General features: G+C 43.4%; 2 long non-coding RNA genes across 7 annotated transcripts in view; one reads left to right on the top strand and one right to left on the bottom strand.

Annotated features, from left to right (window-relative positions):
• The window catches only part of LOC146862556 (uncharacterized), a 109,744-nt gene that overhangs the window by 70,078 nt on the left and 14,869 nt on the right, over window positions 1-24,797 (bottom strand). For all 6 annotated transcript variants that reach the window (XR_014978144.1, XR_014978147.1, XR_014978145.1 and 3 more), the window contains one exon: window positions 10,618-10,890. This is a non-coding gene — a long non-coding RNA (uncharacterized LOC146862556). The remainder of the gene's footprint in view (window positions 1-10,617; window positions 10,891-24,797) is intronic.
• LOC146862555 (uncharacterized) overlaps window positions 16,682-24,797 on the top strand; it is a 62,542-nt gene continuing 54,426 nt past the window's right edge. Inside the window, exon 1 of the long non-coding RNA XR_014978150.1 lies at window positions 16,682-16,722. This is a non-coding gene — a long non-coding RNA (uncharacterized LOC146862555). The remainder of the gene's footprint in view (window positions 16,723-24,797) is intronic.

Below are 24,797 nucleotides of genomic sequence, written 5' to 3'. Positions count from 1 at the left end.
TAAAGGTCTGTGTGCTCTTGTGATTCAGTTATGTGTCAACTTCTAAATGTATTCTGCTGTGCGTCTGAAGATCCTAGCTTAAAAGCCTGGCAGCTTCTCATACAGGTGCACAAATCTTCTCTGTTCCGCTCTATCATTCTGTCGCAGAGTGAGACATGTCTTACCTATGTAAGTGTCACAGAACTCCTCAAATTGACTTTTGAATAAACACATACCCTGTATTATGAGCAGAAAGGAATACATACACCTACTTGTACAGAAACTTTGAGAGCATGTGGTCTGAAATACAGGTATTCTACTATTTCTAGGTTTGTTTTTACGTATCATTTCACTAGGAAAGGCACAGACACACACTTTGATGCCTTTGGAAACATGATGAGACTTACAACAGTGACATGGGAAGGGTTGATGTTATATATTTGGCTAGGCCCAACGTTCTGAGCAGTCAGTTAATAGTGAAGCTGCCAGAGAAAAATGAAGTTAGGCTACTTTGTATGAGTCTGGAACTACCCATACACTCATACAACGACCCAGGCACTACCTTTGCACTCATCTATTCACTCAAGCACTACCCATGCACTCATTCAATCACCCAGGCACTACCTTTGCACTCATTTAATCACCCAGGTACTACCTTTACACTCATGTATTCACTGAGTCACAACCCATGCACTCATCAATCATTCAAACACTATCCTTGTCATTACTTTTCTCTGGCAGCTTCACTATTCAACGACTGCTCAGAATGTTGGGCAAAACATACAACAGAAACCCTTCCCATGTCACTGTTGTAAATTGCATCATGTTTCTGTACCTCTCTTGCTTCTTTTTGCACCTCTCTTGATTCTATATGTACCTCTCTTGCCTCTTTCTGCACCTTTCTTCCTCTTTCTGTACTTCTTTTGCACATGAAATCACCTAGGCAATATCCTTGCACTCATCCATTCACTCAGGTACTACCCATGCACTAATCTATTCACTTAGGTACTACCCATACACTCATTCAATTACCCAGGCACTACCTTAGCACTCATGTATTCACTGAGGCAATACCCATGCAGTCATCTAATCAACCAGCCACTACTCATGCAATCACACATGCACTAGTCATGCAGTCATCCATTCACCCAGGCACTACTATTACAGTCAGCCATTCACTCAGGCACTTCCCATGCACTCATCGAATCACCCAGGCACTAGCCTTGCTCTGATCCATTTACTCAGGCACTACTCATGAATTCATCCAATCACCCAGGCAGTACCCATGCAGTCATCCAATGACCCAGGCACTACCCATGCACTCATCCAATCACCCAGGCATTACTGATGCACTCATCCAATTACTCAGACAGAATCGTAGCATTCATGCATTCACTTAGGTACTATCCATGCATTCATCCAATCACTCATGTACTATCCTTGCACTCAACCGTTCACTCAGGCACTATGCATGTACTCTTGCATTCTCTCAGGTACTACCCACACACTTACAATTTATATAAAAACATTAAAATATATTTAAAAGTGCGTGGTTTGGAGGATAAAGATGGTAGTCACACTTTAAGAGTGCTCTAGACCCCTCGGTCATCCGCTCCGAATCCACCCACTCACCTGTGCCAGTCCTGAAATCCTCCCTGGTGGTGATGGTCTGCCATTCCTGGTGCTAGTCCCCTCTGCATGAAGGCACCAGGTCAAAACAAAATGGTGGAGCGGGACCCGGGACCCCAGCCAGATCGAGGTGGACCTTTTTCGAGTCGGAGCCTGCCGGGGACCCTGGGTGGCAGCGGGGAGACACTTCATGCCCCGCCCGGAACAATCACTGCAGCCAGAGGTGAAGCAGCACTGCTGGAGCCCCGGGAGTGACTCCCGCACCTGCAGGCACTGACTGTGGATGTGAACCCTGGGGCGGCCAGCAGGAGGTAGGTGCAGCGGGGCGCTGAACCCATCTGGGGTCACTGAGGGCTCACCTAGGCGCTGTCGCAGTGCCGCCTTGAGGGGTGCCCTGTGAACCGGCTGTCCTAGCGAACATCCTCAGCATGCGACCGGGGAGCATGCTGCTGGCCCCTGGGGTGACCGTAGGTCTAGGAGCACAAGTGAGCCTGCAAGAAAGATGATACCTGCCCCCAGCCCGGAGCTGCAGCGTCGGGCCATGGATGGCTCCCAAGCCAGACTCCTTCATGTCTGGAGAGTGGAGCCACAATGACTGCTAGGGATTGGACTGCCCCCTGGAACCGGCAGCAGATGTGTGTGAGACAGGACCCTGAGGCCGGGGGGCTGCAGAGGGCCCCAATGCGCTCCACTTATACTGAGCCCTGAGTTGGGTGGCTGGCCTTGGATTGGGGCAGGGGGCTTGTGGCAGTCCCCTCCCCCACTAGACTTAGCAACCTGCCCGAAGGTCACTAAAGAAGAAAGTGTGCTGAGTAGCCTACTGGGATAATACCTGTCCTGTGCTTCCTGGTGTTGCTGACAACTACATGGGACCCCCTCCTATTGACTCACTGAAGGCGGTGGACCTGCGAGGCCCCCAAACCGCTGTTGGATATCGCTATTGGTCACCGAGCCTGGAGGCGGTTGCGGCACGTGGGTGGAGTTGGAGGGAGAGCGCAGAGTCCTCAATCGCAGTACTGTGAGGCCAGTCGCGGCCTGAAGAGGTAGATGAGGTGCGTGCCCAGGGAGGCGGCCTTGAGGAGAGTCCTGATTTGGAAGCAGCCTCTGACGCACCTCGCCTGGCCGAGCTGAGTCGGTACAGGTACTGGAGACCAACGGAGGCCCACTGGAACACCCCATGGCTTCCCTGAAGAGAGCAAACCACGTTCAGAATGGGCATGACAGGGCACTCTAAGAGGCGGTCTGGACCCTACCAGGAGGAGTCGTAGGCCACCGGGGGGACAACAGAAGTATCCTGTCACTAGCCCATCCATGCCACAGGATGAATCAACACTCCGCACCACCAAAGGCCGATCCAGGGCGCATAAGTGGTCCTGAGCAGAGACAGATGCACATCCATCTCCCCCTTGACACCTCTGGAGACACGACCAGTAAGAACCACGTAATCTACTCATCGGATGCCCCCCTCAGGGAGAGCACACCTGGCCTGAGTGATCTGAAATGCTTGTGAGCCCGCCCCAACATCCTGCAGAGACCACGCTCAGAGTCCTGGGGAAAGAAAGAGGAATGAAACCATCTGTGACACAAACTAGAATCGGCCAGTACACTTCAAATGATCCCGGATCCACAGACGCTGCTACTGTGAAAAATCCCCTCCCAGATGGAGACCTTAACTCAATCCTCTAGGCCATACGCTCCTCACAGCCTTCAATCAAAGACAAGATAGACAAAATACATGAGGTTCAAGTCTACATGGCACTCATAAGCCAGGACCTCCGTAACGCCATGGCCTGTAGAACGGAGACTGAATCCCGTCTTTCCACGTTCGAGAAATAGGTACACCAACTGGAAGAACAAGTCATGCAACTTTAATACCACACGTAGAAACTGCACAGGAGTGCTGAGGACGCTGAAAATCGTTCAAGGCATAACAACCTTCGAGTGGTGGGCTTCCCTGAAGGGGTCAAACAAGGTCAAGCGGCGACCCTCATCGGGAATTGGACCAAGTCCTGGATGCCAGACGGTGTACTGTCAACATGGTTTGCGATGGTGCTGATCCACCTATCTCTGGCACCCAGACAACCACCAGGAACCCCTCACCCGCCAATCATTGCCAGGATCCTCAATTTCAGGGACAGAGATGCTATCCTGCAAGCGGCCCGGTCCCAAGCAGCCCTGACCTACCAAAGCCACAATATAATGATTTTCCCAGACTACACCAGGAAAGTCCAGGCCCGGCAACGATTATACATGGAAGTCAGGCAGAAGCTGCATGATCTCAAACTCCAATATAGACTGCTCTTCCCGACCCAACTCTGGGTCATCTTCCAAGATAAAACCCACTTCTTCGAATCACCAGAATTGGCCTGGACCTGGCACACAGAGAAGCACCCTCTTGGATCCTGAGTGGTACCCCTCCCTCCGTTTCCCCAGACTGGAGTGGCACCATCTGCAGGTTCCTTGTCCAGGAGGTAGTGCACCCGCAGGAGCCGGGGTGCACTGCATAACTGTGTTATGTCTGCCTCGCCAGCGGCAGCCAGCTGTAACCTTGAGGATCTGCTTATACCGTCAGCTGCTGAAGCCCCGATGCCCAGTCTGTATAGAGGCCCTCTGCTGGGAGCAATCCCCCCATACACCCAGACGTGGGATCCACAGACACTGATCTCTCCCGTAGCCCAATCATCTAAGACATGCAGTCACAAACCTGGCTACCTCCCAATGGAGATGAACTTGCCTGGGAAACCGGGTTGAACTGTCCAATAGAGCCGATGTATCCAACTGGATTCAGCCCATGCGAAGTACATATCCTGACAAATGGAGGGGTCCACTTTGAAGATTCAGACTAAGGGCCCGATTCACTGAACTAACTTAAGACAAAATCCTAAACTTACTACCATTTTGGTATTCACAGAAGGCAGTTACTCATTTTGGTATTCACAGAAGGCACTTACTCATTTCGGCATTCACAGAAGTTAGGAGTCCTAACTTTAGGACTCCTAAATGCCTTCTGTGAATACTGAAAGTCTTAAAGGTAGGATTTTTCTCAGTTTAGGAGAAGTAAAGTTAGGACTCCTAACTTTAGGACTCCTAAATGCCTTCTGTGAATACCGAAAGTCTTAAAGTTAGGATTTTTCTCAGTTTAGGAGTAGTAAAGTTAGGACTCCTAACTTTACTACTCCTAAACTTAGAAACTGAGGAGTCCTAACTTCTGTGAAGACCGAATTGAGTAAGTGCCTTCTGTGAATACCAAAATGAGTAAGTGCCTTCTGTGAATACCAAAATGGTAGTAAGTTTAGGATTTTGTCTTAAGTTAGTTCTGTGAATCGGGCCCTAAGCTCTTTAGTTTAGTTTTGTTAACAAGACTGTGGTTAGTGTGACAGAGTCATCCTTTTATGAAGTATAGGGTGGGGAGAGGGTTGGGGGACGGTCTGGGACTGTTGTCCCAAGTTATAGTTCACCTACGTTAGAGAAATACAGCACTCAATCTATCACTCACAGCAAACATGCACACGGCTCTGGCGCCAGACAACCAGACCTCTTCACACACCTATTTGCTGACCAGCCTGAACCTCAGGACAGGCAGCATGAAGTGCCCCCTCAGTCACCACATGTTCATACACCCCCAAAGAGGACACTCTCACTGACACACATGACAGCCCCTTTCATAGTACACTTATCAATGGCATTAAGTTCAAACCATAGTATCTGGCTCTATGGACATTAGGCTACAAATCAATGTAGCTGGGCATGGGGGTGTCTGCTTATAATGCACAAAGTGTTTAGCCATCAGTATCTCCCAATGCTCTTCACTGTATGAGAAGTAGATCTCATTACAGAAAATGTTTGAGCCCCCTGGCCTAGATGATGTTGCTGGCCTGCATTATGTAATTTATGGAATGACAAGGGATAAGGGTAGTCAACAGGTTACAACAAGAGTATTAATTATTGTCATATTTTATCAAAATTAAAGACAAAAATATATTGTGTAGTGACTCTTGACTAATGCTTGTGAATGAAGTAATACAATTGTGTTACATCAATACAGACAAACAACAAGTAACAAAACCATTTTATATTTTCTTGAATCCATAGAAGTCAATGCCCATTAGAAAAAGGTGATGTAGAAGGCCATTGCCAAGAAGGTGCGGACCCTGGGGGGATGTATGATATTACAACGCGGGTTTTTACCACGCGTGCAGTTACATCGCATGCGTTACAATGCATGCAATGTTACAACGCTATGCCATTAGAACGCAAGTCTTTACATCGACTTGCGCTAGATGGCGTGCTGACATTAAAAAAGTGTAATTTACTATTCCAACTCCAGTCCACTTAACAGTAGGGAAGGTGTTGGGATAGTAAACTACACTATTTGTAATGTTAGCACGCCATCTAGCGCAAGTTGATGTACAGACTTGCGTTCTAATGGCATAGCGTTGTAACATCGCATGCGTTGTAACGCATGCGATGTAACTGCACAGCGTGGTAATAACCGCGTTGTAATGGCTGTTCCCCCCCTGGGGATCTACAAGTGGTGCAGCATTCACTGTCAATGTGGGAGGACCTACGATGCTGGACGAGGAAGTCGTCAGAAATCCAGCTCGGCAAGCCATTCCAGCATGAGAAGCTTGTGTGCCATACCCTTACCTCTCCCCAATGGCTCACATACTTGCAGTGGACTATCTGGAGCTTGATGGCCAGCCAAAAACCAGCACCAGCATCAAGGGTGTATGTTCTAGTGTGTGTTTAACATGTCACATAAGTAATTTTTTACAGCACCTAATGTTGACACAAGTCCAATGCAGAAGCGTAGTTTTTGAAAGTGTAGGTTTTGTACAAGGTCTATGATGATTTTTTTTTTATTATGAATTTATGGAAAAGGATAAGGCCTGATTCCTGTTTATTACAAAGGACTGGTTTCAGCAGACACATGCCTACCTAAACAACAAATAAACATGAGTTTGAAGTTATAAGGGACAGTTGTAGCAAACAGGCCATGCTCCTTCACTATTGTGAATGATGTAAGGTTAGCCCTAATACAGGTGATAATATGTCATTATGATACAGTGGATGTTCAAACATCACATTGCACAGAAACAAGAGTAAGCATGTCAGCCAAAATGGCTAGTAACATCAGAATAAATGGCTAACATATCCCAAAAGTGTTTTGATTCAAAATTGCTATTTCATTCATGTTAAAAGTGACAGTTATGCGTGGTCTTACTCCTTAACAAATGTGCCTGTACGCCAGTCTGTTTTTGAATAATAATCATGATAGGCATACACTTTCTTTGAAAACGCAAACAGGAACGTGTACACATTGGTGACAGAGTAACATACACCCATTTACAATGTCCTTTGTTATGTCCAGATGATAAATCAATGATCGAGAAAAATAGGATACTTAAAAGGACGTTTCTAGCTGGAATGTTCAATTACATAAATGCATTTGAATCTTTGATGTAAAAGTTACATATTGATCACTGTATGTAATATTTGCTGTAATGTTGTACCAATATTTGCCTAAAGTGATAGGCAGTATATTTTGTAAAAACAGTTTCAAACTGGTAAAACAAATCTTGTACTAAAGTGGTATGGAAATGCATCTAACCCTATGTATTTACTTATACTGTAGAAGAAATGTGTTAATCCACCAAAAATATATTTCTTAATTTCTTCTACAGCATAGATATATACATAGAGTGTGATACATTGATAAGCTACTTCCGTACAAAATCCATCTAACTTTTTAACATTTGATATTTACTTTAGTTACTTGAAGTAAGTGTTACAGCTGTGAAATACCCAAACAAAGGAAACATGCTTTCAATTTATACAAATATTGGAACAACCTTGCAGTATTCGTTGACACACATTGATTGATATTTTACTTTTCATGAAAAAAACAATGCAGCATTTTTGGCCTTGTACCCACACTGTCCAATGGTTATTTTGGTTTATATCCTTTTGGAGACATAAGTTCGCTATTCTAAACAACAAAGCCCAACCATTTAGAGTTGTTAAACAGTTCATGGAGAGAAGAAAAAATTAATAAGAAACAACATATTGAATGATATAGGCGCAATAATGGTAAATTACAGGACTGGGACCAAATATTTCTAAAGAAGTTCCCTAAATGCATGAGATACTGAAAACAATTAATATTTTTTCTCAATGAACAGATTCTTATTAGTGCAGTGTGTACTGAAACAGCAAGCTATTATATGGTCTAATTTTGAAGATTTTTATAATTTTTTCATAAATTACACAGCTCCAAATTTTAACAGCGCAATAGAAACTATGTAATGACCACATGACTAAGTCTCATGCTGCTTATTGAAACGTATTTTGAGTCATTCATATTGCCTTCATTCATGGAACTTGGTTTCTCTGATTAATCATCTACATTTCTGTTAAAAAGTGAGTTACCAATAGTTTTTAACTCTACTTGGCACTTTTTCAATATACTTGACTGTCTAAATAAAGGAATTTTGATTTGTATTAATTTGAAAAAAAATACAATCAAATGTTTTAAAACCTTGAAGCAGTTGAAATTTGAAAATTTGGCAAATGGAAAAAACTTCATGATCACTTCTATGTACAGAGATACAATTAAACTATTGTATTTGTCTCTACATCATCCTCAGGAGCAGGCTTTGTCCATAAAGGTAGGGGAGCAGCTGGCCATTGTGGTTCGGGTACTTAGATCACTGACACTGAGGGAACAAGTGGCATGGAGGGTGAGAACACTGCAATAAAGGCCACCAGCTCAACACACAACTATGAAGACCCCAGTGGTAGCAGAGTCTAGAGGAACTGAACCACCTGCATCCTTGTCTGCCATCCAGAGAAGCATCTCCACTCTCCCTCTTTCTCTCCCCAGTTGACCAAACCCATTCACCTAAAAGGGCAAGGGTCTCCTTGGATGCAGGCACGCACCACACCTCTTGCCTCCTCTCCCTTGGTGTGCTGAGTGAGGAAGCTATAGACCTTTTATGGAGCATCTCTACAAGCCAAATTGCACTCCTGAATGCCTTCTAGGGTCTGAGTTGCCAAATGCAACAAATGTTGCAAGACCTGGAAGGCATTCATAGTGCTATGTCTGGCCTGCAGACATCATTTATAGGACTAGCCTCCTCACTGAATGCAACCTTCCAATCAGCGCAACCTTGTTCTCCCAAGTCCCAAGCACACTCACTCCATTGCACACACCCACTCCAACAGACCCTAGCAGCACACACACACACACACACACATAAACACATACACACCAAGAAACACAAGCACACATCCAGACAAAATATAGCCACTAAATCCACACCTACCACAATCACCGGCACACCCACAAACATCACAACCACAACCAGCACACCCATGAGAACCACAGCCAAACCCACAATCACCACCACAGCCACCAGCACACCCATAGGCACCACAATCACCACCACACCTAGAAACACTAGCACACCCACATGAACTACAACCACACCCAGAACCACCACCCAACCCACAACCACCAGCACACCTACATGCACCCCAACCACCAGCACATCCACATGGACTACAACCACACACACTACCATCACCACACCCACAACCACCAGCACACCCACTCCCACATGCAGTACACCAACACCAACCACCTCAACAGCACACTCATCCTAACACCTACATTCAAAACAACGCCCACCAAACACAAATGCAAACGCTCACCCAACCAACATACACCTGCCAAGATTCACACACCCAAATGTATAAAACATACACTAGACCCACATGCACCTGCAATACCAATAGACACATGCACATCACACACTTCAACTCCCTCTACCTCCTAATCCTAACCCTCTCCCACCTATCCTGCCCTTTTTCCTCATGAACATTTTTTATTTGCTCTGGCCTTGATTCCTTCCAAACCAACCCCTCCCAAATCCAAAGCCACACCTCCCACCCCTCCCAAACCCCATGTCACCCCTCCTAAACCCACACTACCCGAATCCAAAGTCCCCCTCCCAAGAAATATCATTGAGGTGGTTGTTTGATGCCCAATAGTTTCCTTCCCTGAGAAGGTTCACCTTGGCAGTTCAATAGGAGGCAAGTTTAGTGCTACAGCACAACAGTGCATTTCACCAGAGACTCTATTGGTGTAAATAAAATTATATTTATTTTTTGAGAGAAGTATCTTGTTGGTTTAATAAAGCACTTTTTTGATTTCACCAAGTTTTTCCTGACATTAATTTTCCTTTGCAATTGTATGATTCCTAGAAATGTTTCTGACTAAAATGTGAAGTGCATATTTCAATTTACTGTTATGTCAGGAAATACAACAGATATTTTTAATGTCAATTTTCTTAAGTGCATACACTGGTTAAAATAGTATGTGATGGTCATTTGAATTTATGTGCAAATATTCATCATGATAACGAACACTTGCACCGACAAATATATATATTTTTTAAGTGTTAACACAGTTGTGTTTACTTCTACTTCATTAGTGATCACAATCAACATATACACATTGCACTTTAAAAAACTAATACGTCAGCTCAAATCTGATACAATACAGGAATTTTAATCGACAAGGGGAAAAGTTGCATGCATAAATATATTAACTGATAAAAGTTTGGGACTGACAGTGATTTTCTAGGTATTTAAAAAGTGAATTTTACACTTTGTCTAGTGCAATTTCTACATTATGTTAATTTTTACTTATCCCAATGATGTTCAATGTATATGTTTTTAATTTGACAATTTGTGTAATTTATTTAAGCACACCTGTATATTCATTTTGGGATTTTTTATTGCTGTCCTTTTTTGTGCACCTGTCCAATTTTTTTACGGCAGCTTGAACCAAAATTCAGAATCAAAAATAGTCATACAGGTGTGTGTTTTGTGTTTCTTAAAAGCACATTGGTACGCTATTGCTTGTAAGATAGATTTAAAAATGCAAAGGGCCAGTGCAATTGTTAGCAGACAAGTGAAAAGGTAACAGGTAACAGATTAGCTTACCGGTGATTTCAGCCACGACTGGGTTTATTTGCTTCGTGGCCACAGAGAAGCAGTAGAGGCAGAACCTTGAAGATCAGATCAAAGGCCCAGACGTGTGTCCCATTCTCTCCATGCCACTGGATTCAAGCTAGTCTGGCTGATGAATGTTGATACCCCAAAATCAGTCCCAGGATGCTTGTTTCTGGTCCAGGGAGGACCTGAGTTGGTAGTTTGGGCTGGGTTCTTCCCATAGAGAGCAGCGTCAAGACTGATTGGCATATGGCTGGGTTTAAACTGGAATGGCATGGGGAGCAAAAAAATGGATTTAGGCCTAGATCTCTATACGGGGTGAATGTTTGACATTGTTCAGCATTCTGTCCATCAATTGTTCTTTTTGCAACTGCATTGGCTTAAACTGATGTTCTGCTCTTAATCTGTTACCTCCAATCACCATGTGCACTGGCAGAAATCCCTGGCTATGTCCTCAGGATAAACCCTAGAGTGATTGTATGCTCTACATGACATGTTAGATGCTCTGCATGCATGAGACAGAGCAGGTCACCATTGACAAATGAGGTGGTAAATTTCCCCAAAGCCATTTTTCCTATGTCTGCCACACACTCATAGAAGAAAGACTACAACTAGGACCAGAATTCCACCAATGGAGGAACTCCTCAGAATATCACAGAGTTTTTAGGAAACTCCACAGAATTTCACAGAATAAAACTCTGCAAGTTCCGCCCACCCCAAGTCATCGGTTACATAAAGTGATAAACCCAGCGATGATAAGCTCTGCCAGTGACATCTTTCAGAACAATCTCTAGAACAGGTTGCATTTTAGAGATGAGATCAGGAAGAATAAGGACCTGTGTACAAGTCAGCCCCATGACAAGAAGGTGCAAGGCTGCACTCACAGAGGTGGCTTTTTTGAAAAGGAGCACAAAGCACAAATATTGCAAACCATCACAAGCCCCTAACACCCGAAGTGAGAGAAAGGAGTGAAGGGATTGACCTTATGAAGGGGCACCGTATTTCAACTTTCCAGGGAGGAACCACTGTGGAGCCGGAGTTTAGAAAAGATCTAACAATCTTAAAATATATCAGACTTCTTTAAAAGATTAACTGGGAATAGTGTAAAATGCCTTGATCTCAGCACTGGTAAGAATAAAGGCAATATGAAGGGGGCAATCTAAACTAGAGTAGATAATCACAAAGACAGCATAATGAAACTCAAGTTGGGATTTCAATTGAACTCTTTTTCACTAGCAGTACTGACTATAAAAAGAGGGAACATTACATCACATATTCAGGATCATGTGGAACCGGAAGGAGGCAGCCCTTGGACACGCTTGCATGGGAATCCATCCATCAGCATACCGAAGACGATGTAAACACCTCTGCAACATTAGGCCCAGAAGCTTTCCAAACCTCCATGAGTTTGTTCCCTGCATACATGGAAACACCCACCAGCTGTGTGACAACTATTTCACAAGTTTGGGGCAGCATACCTAGGGATGAGGAAAGGTTTTCATTAATTGTCTAGAAGACAAAAGAGGTACGGTGTTCCTGGGTGGCAAGTTGGCCACCTGGTGAGTACTCAGAGTGGTGGGGAGGTGGGAAATACCTCCTTTCAGAACTAGGACCCTCACACACCCAGCAAGCTAGGTGTCATGCTTCATCATATGGGCTTGCTCCTCGTCGAGACGGCGCTGCAATGCTCGGCGGGCACCCATAAAGGGGCTATTTATCGGAGATCTTTTGTTCCTTGACGTATTGGTGCCGTGGTTGTGAGGGGCCTGGTAAGATGTAAATGTGGTGTGTGGGTTAAAACAGGTAAGGGAATCCTCTATAAATAATTTATTCTGGAGAGGTCACAACCTGATTAAAAAGTAAAAAGAAGAAGGAGGGTGACTATTTTGTTTTAATCTGACAAAAATTACGCTCTACCCCTTAGTGGTCAACATGTTTCTCGCCTATAAAATGTCTCTAATAGATCAGTTGGCGATTCCTCATGACCTAGTGACTAAATGAAAACTATCTACAGTGTGTGGTGTGGTTCTACATACCACTTCTTCTCTCAGGAGGATGTTCCCCTGGAGAAAAGCAGCCACCCTAGAGTACAAACATAAAGGATCAAAAAACCAAATGGAGAAATTGGTACATGGTCCTATTAATTCCAGTGGGTGTATTTCATCATACAAAACCTTTTTGAATCTATACAAGTGATAAAAACAACGTGATTTCATGCATATCACATTCTAAGTGTGCCTTCATTTGTATTTAGAATATAAAAACCTCTGTGTAACCAGTTAGAGTAATTGAACATCATGGTGAGTATGTATCAGCTCACCTCTTAAGGATTCAAGTGCGGCTTCATCAGACCGCAGCGGAGTATATGGACACTCTGTTTAGTAAAAGAAAAAAACAAACAACAAGTATGTTGGGTGTGGGCTTGCAGGCACAACGTTTAGTTGCTAAGGCCATGACTCTAGAGCATTAAAAGTGAAAGTGGGCATGGTTCAGGTTGAAGTAAGCCCATAGTCGTGATATTGGTATCATTGACAAGGTTATTCAACAGACTCAAAAGGGTCCCAGACCCGCCAGTGTAGCTGCTGGCGCCTTCACCATGCGCTCCGACATTATGCCAATCGTGCGGTGTGTTAAGAGCACCTACAGCGCCCAAGCTATGCCTTAGTGCAGATCTCTACAGAACATCAGAGTCAGCCTACCCTTCTCAAAGACCAGCTCTTAACTCTCTTAAAAGCTTGTGACCAGGCATAGTCTCAACGCGTAATCCATACTCACCTGCTCCCACTCAGAGCAGTCCGGCTCACCTACCCGCTCCGCTGCATCAGGAAGGAAAAGACAGGTTGCCGGTTCCTGTCTTAAATACCCACTCCTGGTGCCGTTAAGCATGGTAAATCAGCCGCACCTGGTGTGTGGTGTGATGGTGTCGGCATGACAACATCTACAGTGTAACCATGGAGGCCATCTTTGAATGTGGTGAAAGTCTATAGTTCTGGCTATTACCCTGCTGTGGATGCGCATCAAGGGCTTCAAATTTGGCATTGAGTGGCGCGGTTTTATCAACAATATGAACAAGAATATATACAGTGCAAAAGCGCTCACGTCACTGTGCTAAATTCGTGAATAAGTTGCTGGCGACTGCCGATTGGGTGATTCGTATGTCGGCCATCTTAGACTGTAGTATTGTACTCTATTGTTAGTTATTAGATATATAGTCCTAACATAGTCTAATCTCCATATCTGACTAGCCTGATGTCGATATCATGTTGCAGAGATGTATTAAGAGGTGAGAGACTAGCGTGGAGTCCTAAGCTGATATACTCATTCGTTAAAGTTGTGGACAATGGTTGTATATATCAGATTAATTAATGGTGCTCCAGGGTATGGCGTCATTCAGGCCGTCATTTGCTAAGTCAAGACGGAACACCTACCTATGTTCAATCCTGAACAAAGCAGTCTGTGTTATTTGTTGGAGTGATTCTAGGATGACCCAGCGTAGACTCTCTGGGGGATGTCCGAGTTCAGAGAAGTGGGTGTATAGTTTGGTGATAGTTTTATGGCAACGAATATTGCTCTTGTGGTCAGTGATTCTGACCTTAACGGGCCTCATGGTCATGCCAACATACCTCTTGTCACAAGGGCAGGTCAGCATGTACACACAACGTGTGGTGTTACAGTTAGTGTGATTAAGTAGCATCCATGTAAATGTGTCTGATAGAACCAATTGTTTGGTGTGTCTGGTCTGTGGGCACACGGTACAAGAGCCGCAGGGATAGTGTCCTGTCACGGGTGGGAGATCCCACAGTTGCCTCTGGTTAGGGATGTTGTTCTTCTTGGGTCTAGTGTGCATCAACATATCTTTCAAATTGTTGGGACATTTAAACGCAAACCTTGGTTTGGGTATTGACAGTGTACCGATGTTCAGAATTGCCCAGTGTTTGTTCACTGCCTCCTTTATTAGATTGGATCTAGGTGTGTACGTGGTCACACAGGTCAAAATATCAGTGGATTCTTTCTCATGTACCTCTAGGAGGCTTTCATGATTATTGTTTCTTGTTCGTTTCATGCAAGAGTGAACCTGTTTCTTAGGGTATTGTCTCTTCAGCAGATTGTCAGCCAGTATCTCTGCTTCAATTTTGTAGTCCTCTGTTGAACTACAATTTCTTCTAATTGGCTGAAGGGAAGGTTATTTCTCAGTGTAGCAGGATGATAGCTGCTATACAGTAGCAAGCTGTTTCTGTCAGTAGGCTTTTTGTATAGGGATGTCGTTATTCTACCCTCTTGTAATCTGATGGTGAAATCTAGGAAGGCAATGTTCGCGGCAGATATAGTGTGGGTGAATTTCAAGTGCTGGTTTTTTGTGTTAATCCACTCGCAAAATTCAGCGCATCTCTGTATGTCCCCCTGCCAAAAGATGAGGATGTCATCTATGTACCTCTTCCACAGTCTCAGGTTAGCTCTGAAGGGGTTACTCGCATGTTGAATGGTCTCTTGTTCAAATGCCGCCATACACACATACATGCCACACTGGGGGCAAAGGTACTCCCCATCGAAGTACCCTGAGACTGGTGGAAGAGTTGGCTGTCAAACTCAAAAACGTTTTCTGTTAAGGCCAGGGTGGCACATTGCATGATGAACAAAATGGGTGTTCCTGCTGTCCATTCACTCCCACTTAGTGCGGATTCTATTACTGCCAATGTCTCTCTCTGTGGGATATTGGTACACAGTTGTTCCACATCCAGGGTGACCAGGAGGTCAATATCGCCTGTGTTTTCGATTTCACCTATAACACAGAGGATATTTGTTGTGTCCCTGATGTATGATGGTGTCTGTTTGACCAAATGTTGTAGGTAATGGTAGCAGAATTTTGAGAGCGGCTCTAAGAGTGAGCCAATTCCTGAAACTATAGGTCTGCCCGAGACAGGGGTGGTCCCGTTATGTATTTTTGGCAGAGGGTAAAAATAGGGTGTTTTGGGATGTTTGGTAATCAAGAAATCAGCTTCTTTACCACTGATCCACCCATTACTCTCTGCCTTATAGACCATGGTGGTTATCTCAGTCGTTAAGAGGCAACTGTGGGATCTCCCACCCGTGACAGGACACTATCCCTGCAGCTCTTGTATCATGTGCCCACAGGCCAGACACACCAAACAATTGGTTCTATCAGACACATTTACATGGACGCTAATCAAACAAAGTAACTGTAACACCCCACGTTGTGTGTACATGCTGACCTGCCCTTGTGACAAGAGGTATGTTGGCATGACCATGAGGCCCGTTAAGGTCAGAATCACTGAGCACAAGAGCAATATTCGTTGCCATAAAACTACCACCAAACTATACACCCACTTCTCTGAACTCGGACATCCCCCAGAGAGTCTACGCTGGGTCATCCTAGAATCCCACCAACAAATACCACAGACTGCTTTGTTCAGGATTGAACAAAGGTGGGTGTTCCGTCTTGACTTAGCAAATGACGGCCTGAATGACGCCATACCCTGGAGCACCATTAATTAATCTGATATATACAACCATTGTCCACAACTTTAACGAATGAGTATATCAGCTTAGGACTCCACGCTAGTCTCTCACCTCTTAATACATCTCTGCCACATGATATCGACATCAGGCTAGTCAGATATGGATATTAGGCTATGTTAAGACGATATATCTAATAACTAACAATAGAGTACAATACTACAGTCTAAGATGGCCGACATACGAATCACCCAATCGGCAGTTGCCAGCAACTTATTCACGAATTTAGCACAGTGACGTGAGCGCTTTTGCACTGTATATATTCTTGTTCACATTGTTGATAAAACCGCGCCACTCAATGCCAAATTTGAAGCCCTTGATGCGCATCCACAGCAAGGTATAGCCAGAACTATAGACTTTCACCACATTCAAAGATGGCCTCCATGGTTACACTGTAGATGATGTCATGCCGACACCATCACACCACACACCAGGTGCGGCTGATTTACCATGCTTAACGGCACCATGAGAGGGTATTTAAGACAGGAACCGGCAACCTGTCTTTTCCTTCCTGATGCAGCGGAGCGGGTAGGTGAGCCGGACTGCTCTGAGCGGGAGCAGGTGAGTATGAATTACGCGTTGAGACTATGCCTGGTCACAAGCTTTTAAGAGAGGTAAGAGGTGCTGGGAATTGCTGACAAGGTACCGCTGGTCTTTGGGAAGGGTACGCTGACTCTGATGTTCTGTAGAGCTCTGCACTAAGACATAGCTTGGGCGCTGTAGGTGCTCTTAACACACCGCACGATTGGCATAATGTCGGAGCGCATGGTGAAGGTGCCAGCAGCTACACAGGTCAGTCTGGGGCCCTTTTGAGTCTGTTTAATAACCTTGTCAATGATACCAATTTCACGACTATAGGCATACTTCAACCTTAACCATGCCCACTTTCACTTTTAATGCTCTAGAGTCATGGCCTTAGCAACTAAACGTTGTGCCTGCAAGCCCACACCCAACATACTTGTTTTTTTTTCCTTTTACTAAACAGCGACTCTACGTTGAGTGTCCATATACTCCGCTGTGGTCTGATGAAGCCGCACTTGAATCCTTAAGAAGTGAGCTCATACATACTCACCATGATGTTCGATTACTCTAACTGATTACACAGAGGTTTTTATATTCTAAATACAAATGAAGGCACACTTAGGATGTGATATGCATGAAATCACGTTGTTTTTATCACTTGTATAGATTCAAAGAGGTTTTGTACGATGAAATACACCCACTGGAATTAATAGGACCATGTACCAATATCTCCATTTTGTTTTTTGATCCTTTATGTTTGTACTCTAGGGTGGCTGCTTTTCTCCGGGGGAACATCCTACCAAGAGAAGAAGTGGTATGTAGAACCACACCACACACTGTAGATCGTTTTCATTTAGTCACTAGCAGGCACATGCATCATCATAGAGTTTTGCGATTCCTTAATAGCGATTATTAAGGAATCGCAATTAAGGAATAGCAAAACCCTATGCATGTAGGAATCGCTAAAGAAATAGCGATTCCCACAAATTCCTTAATTGCGACTAGCAAATTGTGAGTCGCAATTAAGGAATGTCTTCCCATTCATTCCTATGGGCCTCCAGGCCCATAGGAATGAATTAGAGATTGCGGGAGCAATTTGCGAGTACCAGTAGGTACTCGCAAATTGCTCCCGCAATTTCGATGGTGCAAGGGTGTCAAAATGACACCCTATTGCACCCATGTATGTTCACTCTGCACAAATGTTGCATACACACATGCTCTAAGGGCATGTGTGTGGGCAACATGAAACTTAGAAAAATGCAAATAAGTGCATTTTTCTAAGTTTTCGCAAATTACCATGAGGTCCAGCCTCATGGTAATTTGCTCACGCTAATAGCGAAATCGCTATTTTTTAAACTGTAATGCATTGCATTTAAGGAATCTCAATTAGGGATTCCTTAAATGCAATCGCTATTTAAGGAATCCCAATTTAGAGATTCCTTAAATAGCGATTTTTGCATTTGGGATGATGCATCCCAAATGCAAAAATACCGGGAGCAAAGGGTCAGATTCTGAGAATCTGCCCGTTTGCGACCGGTATTTTGCTTGATGCATGTGCCTGCTGGTCCTGAGGAATCGCCAACTGATCTATTAGAGACATTTTATAGGCGAGAAACATGTTGACCAGTAAGGGGTAGAGCGTAATTTTTGTCAGATTAAAACAAAATAGTCGCCCTCCTTCTTCTTTTTACTTTTTAAGCAGGTTGTGACCTCTCCAAAATAAAAATAATTATAGAGGATTCCCTTACCTGCTTTAACCCACACACCACATCTACACCTTGGCAGGCCCCTCACACCCACGGCACCTATACGGCAAGGAACAAAAGATCTCCGATAAAGAGCCCCTTTATGGGTGCCTGTCGAGCATTGCAGCGTCGGCTCGACGAGGAACAGACCCATATAATGAAGCATGACACCTAGCTTGCTGGGTGTGTGAGGGTCCTAGTTCCGAAAGGAGATATTTGCCACCTCCCCACCACTCTGAGTACTCACCAGGTGGCCAACTTGCCACCCAGGAACACCGTACCTCTTTTGTCTTCTAGTTCTACCCAGGGCAAGTACAGTGGACCTTTATCAAGCCCTCATTGTCCCCCTTGTTGTTTACTAAATTTCATTAATTGTCGGCATTTTGATGAGTGTCCATGAATGAGTAAATTCAGCAATAAGGGAATTGGAAGACACAAACCAGGACCCTGGGAGGACAGTGCAACCCAGAGTCTTGGACATGAATCTCATGAGTGAGCCAGGGAGAGAGGACACAAAAGATATGTTGGCAGACTCTGGGAAGCCATTTTAAAATTCATGCATGCAACTGTGATGGCACTAAACCATAATGCAAATCAAATGGATATTTAAGAAGACCTACATAATACATCAGTGGTCTTTGTTAAAGGTACTGGCGAAAAGTTGGAGAAATTAAACAGTCTCATGACTTAAGTTCAATCTAAGAATGAAACAAACTTTACCATGTGCTCATGTAAATACGTGATTGACAAACTGATGCAGCTACCAACAGTCTTAAAAGAAATTTTGGAAGAAATAAAATTATCTTTTAAGTTAAACAATAGGCAGTCTACTCAAAATATACAGGTCATCAACATGGACAATACATCTAGAACGGGAAGTCCAAAGGAGTTAACATTAACAAGTTACAAGTTGATGTGGGAGGAACCCTCCCTTCAAGAAGACGGGCATAATCCTTGGTTGTGTCAACATCGGGAGATTAACACAGGAATTAACACAGAAATTCCGGGAAAATGCTAATAAGCTGGTCGCTTTCCTTTGTTGAAGTGGGAAAAAAGACTTGCCAGAAAAGACAGAAATAGGGAGCAGTCCAAAAGACAAATGTATTTGCATGTCTGAATGAATGCACAAATGGAGCAGGAAGAGGTCTACACTGAAAACTTGCAAATCTTGCCTGTAAAAACTGTCAATGACCCACAATGACTCACTTGAGGGATGCATGGAAATGTTAGTTCATCCTGTGAGATGCGTGCAGTCAAAGATTCTAGAGGAAGCAGCACTGCACATCATTGCTGAGGGGGATAAAGGTCAGCAAAACAGGCCTGTACATATCAACAGAGAGACTGACAAATAAATCAAGGCTTAATAAAACCTTTTGATGGTCAAAAAGCACCTCTAGAGCCAGGAGAAAGCAATAATATCCAACCTGGTGGTGTTCATTTAGGTTAACATCCTTTACAATGACTGCGTTACAACGCAGTCTATTACCCTGCATTTTTTACTCCACAAAATCTTTTACAAAGCAGGGCTTTACACTGCAAACCATTACAACGCATTCCCCATTACAACGCCCGGGTGGAGTTAAAATAGTAAATTGCATTGTAATGGACAATGCGTTGTAATGGATTGCAGTGTAGAGCCCTGTGTTGTAAAAGGTTTTGCAGGGTAAACAATGAGGGATAATGGCACGCGTAGTAAAGTGTCATATTCTTTAATTTTATGTGCTTTCAGTGTAGAAGCCACACTAATGAAAAACATGCCCAAGTCTACCGCTAATGTGTTTGAGAAGAAAAGAAAGCAAACTGGCAGAGCAAGAGAACAAAAGCACGCATATTGATCTCCCGGAACAGAATGGTCACAAACCAAACCTACTTTAGATAGCAGAATTTAAATAAAAATTAGAAAATCAGGATACCCTAAACTGAGCAAATGTTCTACAACTGATCAAAGGACTCCTGGGATTGACCCTGGTGAAGTCACAAGATATATTTTCCATCAAATTTCTGCCCCAACGACATATAAGATCGAGGTAGTAGTGGCCCAAAAAAGGGGTTTATCACACCTCGAAATGGTATAGAGAATGAAGATAGTTTCAAAGTGGGAAACACAACACAAATATGCCCAATGTATACAAAACGCTGAGGTGCTACTGCAGTTCCGGCACCCTACTACCCAAGGCTGCACCTACACATCAACCAAGTTAATGTGTCAACTATATATGCGTAGAGGAGCTAAAAAAGCACTCTCCACATGTGTAACTGTTTTCTCAGCCTTGAAAAAGTCTGGATTGACGAAGCACGTATTGGTTGGGTTGTTTCTGGAGGCTGTGTTTTACCAAAATAAACCAACTTCATACGAAAACAGGACTGTGCTCTTTGTGGAAACTGATTAATTTCTGAACTTATCCATGCCATTGTGGTGAAAGAGCAAACATTGTTTTACATTTATGGATCAGGATGACTTGGGATTCTGGACTATACTGATGTTTTAATAATTAAATTTATAAGAATGGTATAATGCACTCTTTCTTGAGAATGATTATCCATTACTTTTTTGGATGTCATGACATCATTTTGGAGAGTGCTTTTTTAGATCCTCTACGCATATACAGCTACCCTGGTTACATTTAATACTCTGTGTCTTCAGGAAAAAAAAGTGTTAGTCAAAAAAGAACTGCTGAAAAACTTGGGAAAAAGGTTAGTAATATTTCAGGAAGGTTGCTACCACTCTTTCTACAGCTAGATCATTCAACAGAGTGCAGTGGTTAGGTTGACCCCACTGAGTCATATTGGGTTAATGATTAAAACAATAAGAGATCAAACAGCTGAAGTACAAAGAAGAATGGTGATTAAGCAGTGCAATACAGAAAGCTGGAGCTGGCTTTCATCAGCCTTGGCAATGGAACAAATTAAGGATTGAAGATTGAAGGAACCCGAATTATGAACAGCTGAGTTGAGAGACCTATGTATATGTTCCTGGAACATTGAAGTTGCCGATGTGAGGGAAAAGTTGAAAAACTTTCATGTAATAACCCTTTTAGAGATATGGGCATTGGCCAGTATACCCCTAATAGGGGTTGTGGAATATTGTAGGCCGGCACCCAAAAGTAGTGCCCTTTCAGGGTAAAAAGCAGGTCATACTTTTATTTGAGCTCCAGTCTAACTGCAAAGGTTACTGTATTGGCATGCAGGAAACATGGTTGCTGGCATTACGCCTGAATGACTGGTCAACAAATCAGATGAAACCCCTGATATTTGTAAACATTTATGTGCGTTCAACAGATACATCTCTGGTTGTGGACAAAATGATCGACCACCCAATAGAGCTAAAAAGGTCATGCACGGCAGCTAAGCTGTTAGGCACCGGAGACTTTGATTCAAGTCTATTTCAGCTCCCTGATGAGGATCTAGATGATATGCGCAGACATGTTTATGAAGCCTTGCCAGACCAAAGTGTTCCAAGTTATAGGCGACATGATGAAATTGGGCAAAAAATGCTGAGAACTTGTGACCTGGTAGGATTAATAACACTGAATGGCAGATTCCTGGGTAACATTATGCATATATGGACAATGTTCTCAAATAAAACGGTCTTCTATTTAGACTACACCATGGTAAATCATAGTCAAATTGACCAACTCACTGAGAGTGATCATCAGCCTCAAAACATCTGGATCAGAGCCAATCTGTGGGTGTTTGGTCTGGCAAGTACCCTTGTAGAGGAAGAACACAGAGAAAATGAAAAATGTCTCAAGTGGGATGCAGACAGTGTCCAAGAAATGGCGGCTGCAGCTGCTGAGACTCTTGAAGCTGCCTCAAAATGTGAGTCAACCCCAGTAAAGGTCTGGGTAAGTTTTACGGAGTGTTTAGTAGCAAAATATCCAGTTAAATTGCTACATAAAAGTGCAAGAATTGTTTTAAGTAAAACATCCACATGCCGAGGGCTATTTGCCTTATTAGATCTAGGATTATTAGAACACTTCGGCACTCTAGGGGTAACCTCACTTTAATAAAAATCCTATGTGATGCCAGGAGAAGATTCAAGTGTAGGATATGGTCCTTTCATAAAGGTAGGCATGAAATCTTATGGGCTAAGGTCCAATGTCCTTCCAAGCAAAATGACCCGAATAGGTTCTGCAAGTTGAAATATGACATAGAAAAAGGCCCCAAGACAGCAAATAATGTGAACAAAAGCGAGGATGCCTGGGTGGAGCATTTCAAGGTACATTTCTCAGGGAGTACAGATAGCACAATACCTACAGTGTCAGTTCGAGCAGAATCCTTTAAAGGAAATTACATCTTAGCTGAAACAGGCAATTGGTATACTCTACAGCTACAGTTGTTAATGTCATAGAGAATTCTTATTCTAATTGTGTGCTTGTCCCAAAAGATATTACCCAAGCCCTACTAGCACAAAATATATCAACTTGGGCAAACCATCTGGCCAAGACGTTGAACAGCGTTTCAGCTCTTGGAATAATACCAAAAAGTTGGCAAGGCTGTATCATACACCCTATTTTTAAAGGCGGGTTGGCATCATCACTTAGCAGCTATCAGTTGATAGAGCTGCTTGATGTGGATGACTAATACTTCTCAACCCTGCCACTACATGATCAATCTGAATGGGCATTAAATGCCAGAAGACTGCCCTTGAATCAGGTGGGATTCCCAAAGAATCAAAGTACTTCATCCAACCTAATGGCAGTGGGTCTAATAATGAAAAGAGAAACTCAATTGTTTATGTGTTTTGTGGATTTTAAGGCAGCCCTTGACTGTGTGCCATGTGGAAACTGTGGGGAAAACTCCAGCGCCAAAGGTTCAATCTGTTGAAGGTGATAAGGCTGTTGTACACGAAGACATTGATTAAGATAAAGGTTGGGGACGGGAGGTGCCTGTCTAGGAAATTTGAAACATCAGTAGATCTGAAACAGATCTCTTGTTGGCCCTTGATGAGGTGGCATCCCATGACCGAGGCTTGGTGGCTTGCCTATGTTAAACAACCTTTACGATAATGATCTGCTTTTTTTAAGTAATACGCATGTAGGATCACAAAGATTGATTTAATCTGCTCACAGAGTATACGGATAACAAACGTCTTGAGATCAACCATAAGGAGATAGAAGTAATTCCCTTAAACTGGCACATTATTAGGCAGGGCAAATAGCTGTTAAAAGGGTCACTCATAGAAGAAACAACCACATATACATATTTAGGCATTAAGTTGGATTAGAGGCACTCCTAAGCCCCCAAAAATGGAAGCCAATAAGGAGAAAGCAACAGCTCTCTAACTTCATGGTCCTTAGTTTAGCCAAATGTCTTTGGGGACATAACCTCCAACTACATATAAATCAAAATTGCCTTCAAACCTTTCCTATGGAAGCTAAATAAAGATAGGCCATGATGCAAACCTTTTGGATAAAGTCATAATAAAGAAATATAAACAAATGTTTTGCCTCCCAATGTCATCTTTGTCTGCCCAAATAAATTCTCCCTGGTAAAGGAATCCCTAGTCAGACAAGGGGCCTTTTTAAAATGTTGCAATAAAATGAGGAATGGTGCCAAATACACTAGGGCTCATTATGTATGGGCTGAAATAAATATGCAAAGAGGGAAAGGATGTTATAAAAAGTATTTGCAGGATGGCATTGACAATCTGGGCCTTGGTGAGATTTGGAGATTACACATAAGTGAAGATGTATTCAAGAAAACAGTGAACAAATGCATCTGGTTGAAAAGTCAGCTGGGGGACAAAATAGCCCTTGCAAAACGAGCACATGGGTGTCTGGTGTCAAATTACCATAAGACCCAATGTGAGCAGCCATATTTTGATGCAGCTTACCATGTTAACATCAAGGTACCATTCATGGTAATGTGATTAGGGCTGTTTCCCACCCCGGATTATATCCAAAAGTGGCAGAAAGAGGGCCAACTGGCGGATAAGAGGTGTCAGTTATGCCATCTGGCAAAGGAAACTTTGTTACATGTCCTTTGCCCACATATACTTGTTCATCAGGGGGACCTGCTAAACAACAAATTCCTTTCCCTAGGAAAAGAGCTTGCAGTCCTTAAATCCTCAAAACCACCTGTTGAATATCTGTCTTGTTCAGATTTCTGGCATCTTAAAAAACTTTATAAATGCTACTAAGCATTCCAAATGGGGCCATTGAACTTTTCAAGTTAGTAATTGTGCAATTGGAATGTTGCTGATCTGCAAGGGCAGTTTTTACCGGCCGAGCTGCTAGAGGGTGAACTATGCATGAGAGTGGGTGGCACCCTGTGCTCTTTATCCTGGCTGGTGAATTATATAAGTCACAGAGGAGCTCTCAAATGATGCTTTATGGACCCCATAGGTTAAAGGACTTCGCCATCTCA

The sequence above is a fragment of the Triturus cristatus genome, chromosome 2_2 (genome assembly GCF_964204655.1).
Source record: "Triturus cristatus chromosome 2_2, aTriCri1.1, whole genome shotgun sequence".
NCBI lineage: Eukaryota > Metazoa > Chordata > Amphibia > Caudata > Salamandridae > Triturus > Triturus cristatus.
Note: the sequence above shows the minus strand (reverse complement) of the source record. Positions and strands in the feature narration are given on the sequence as shown.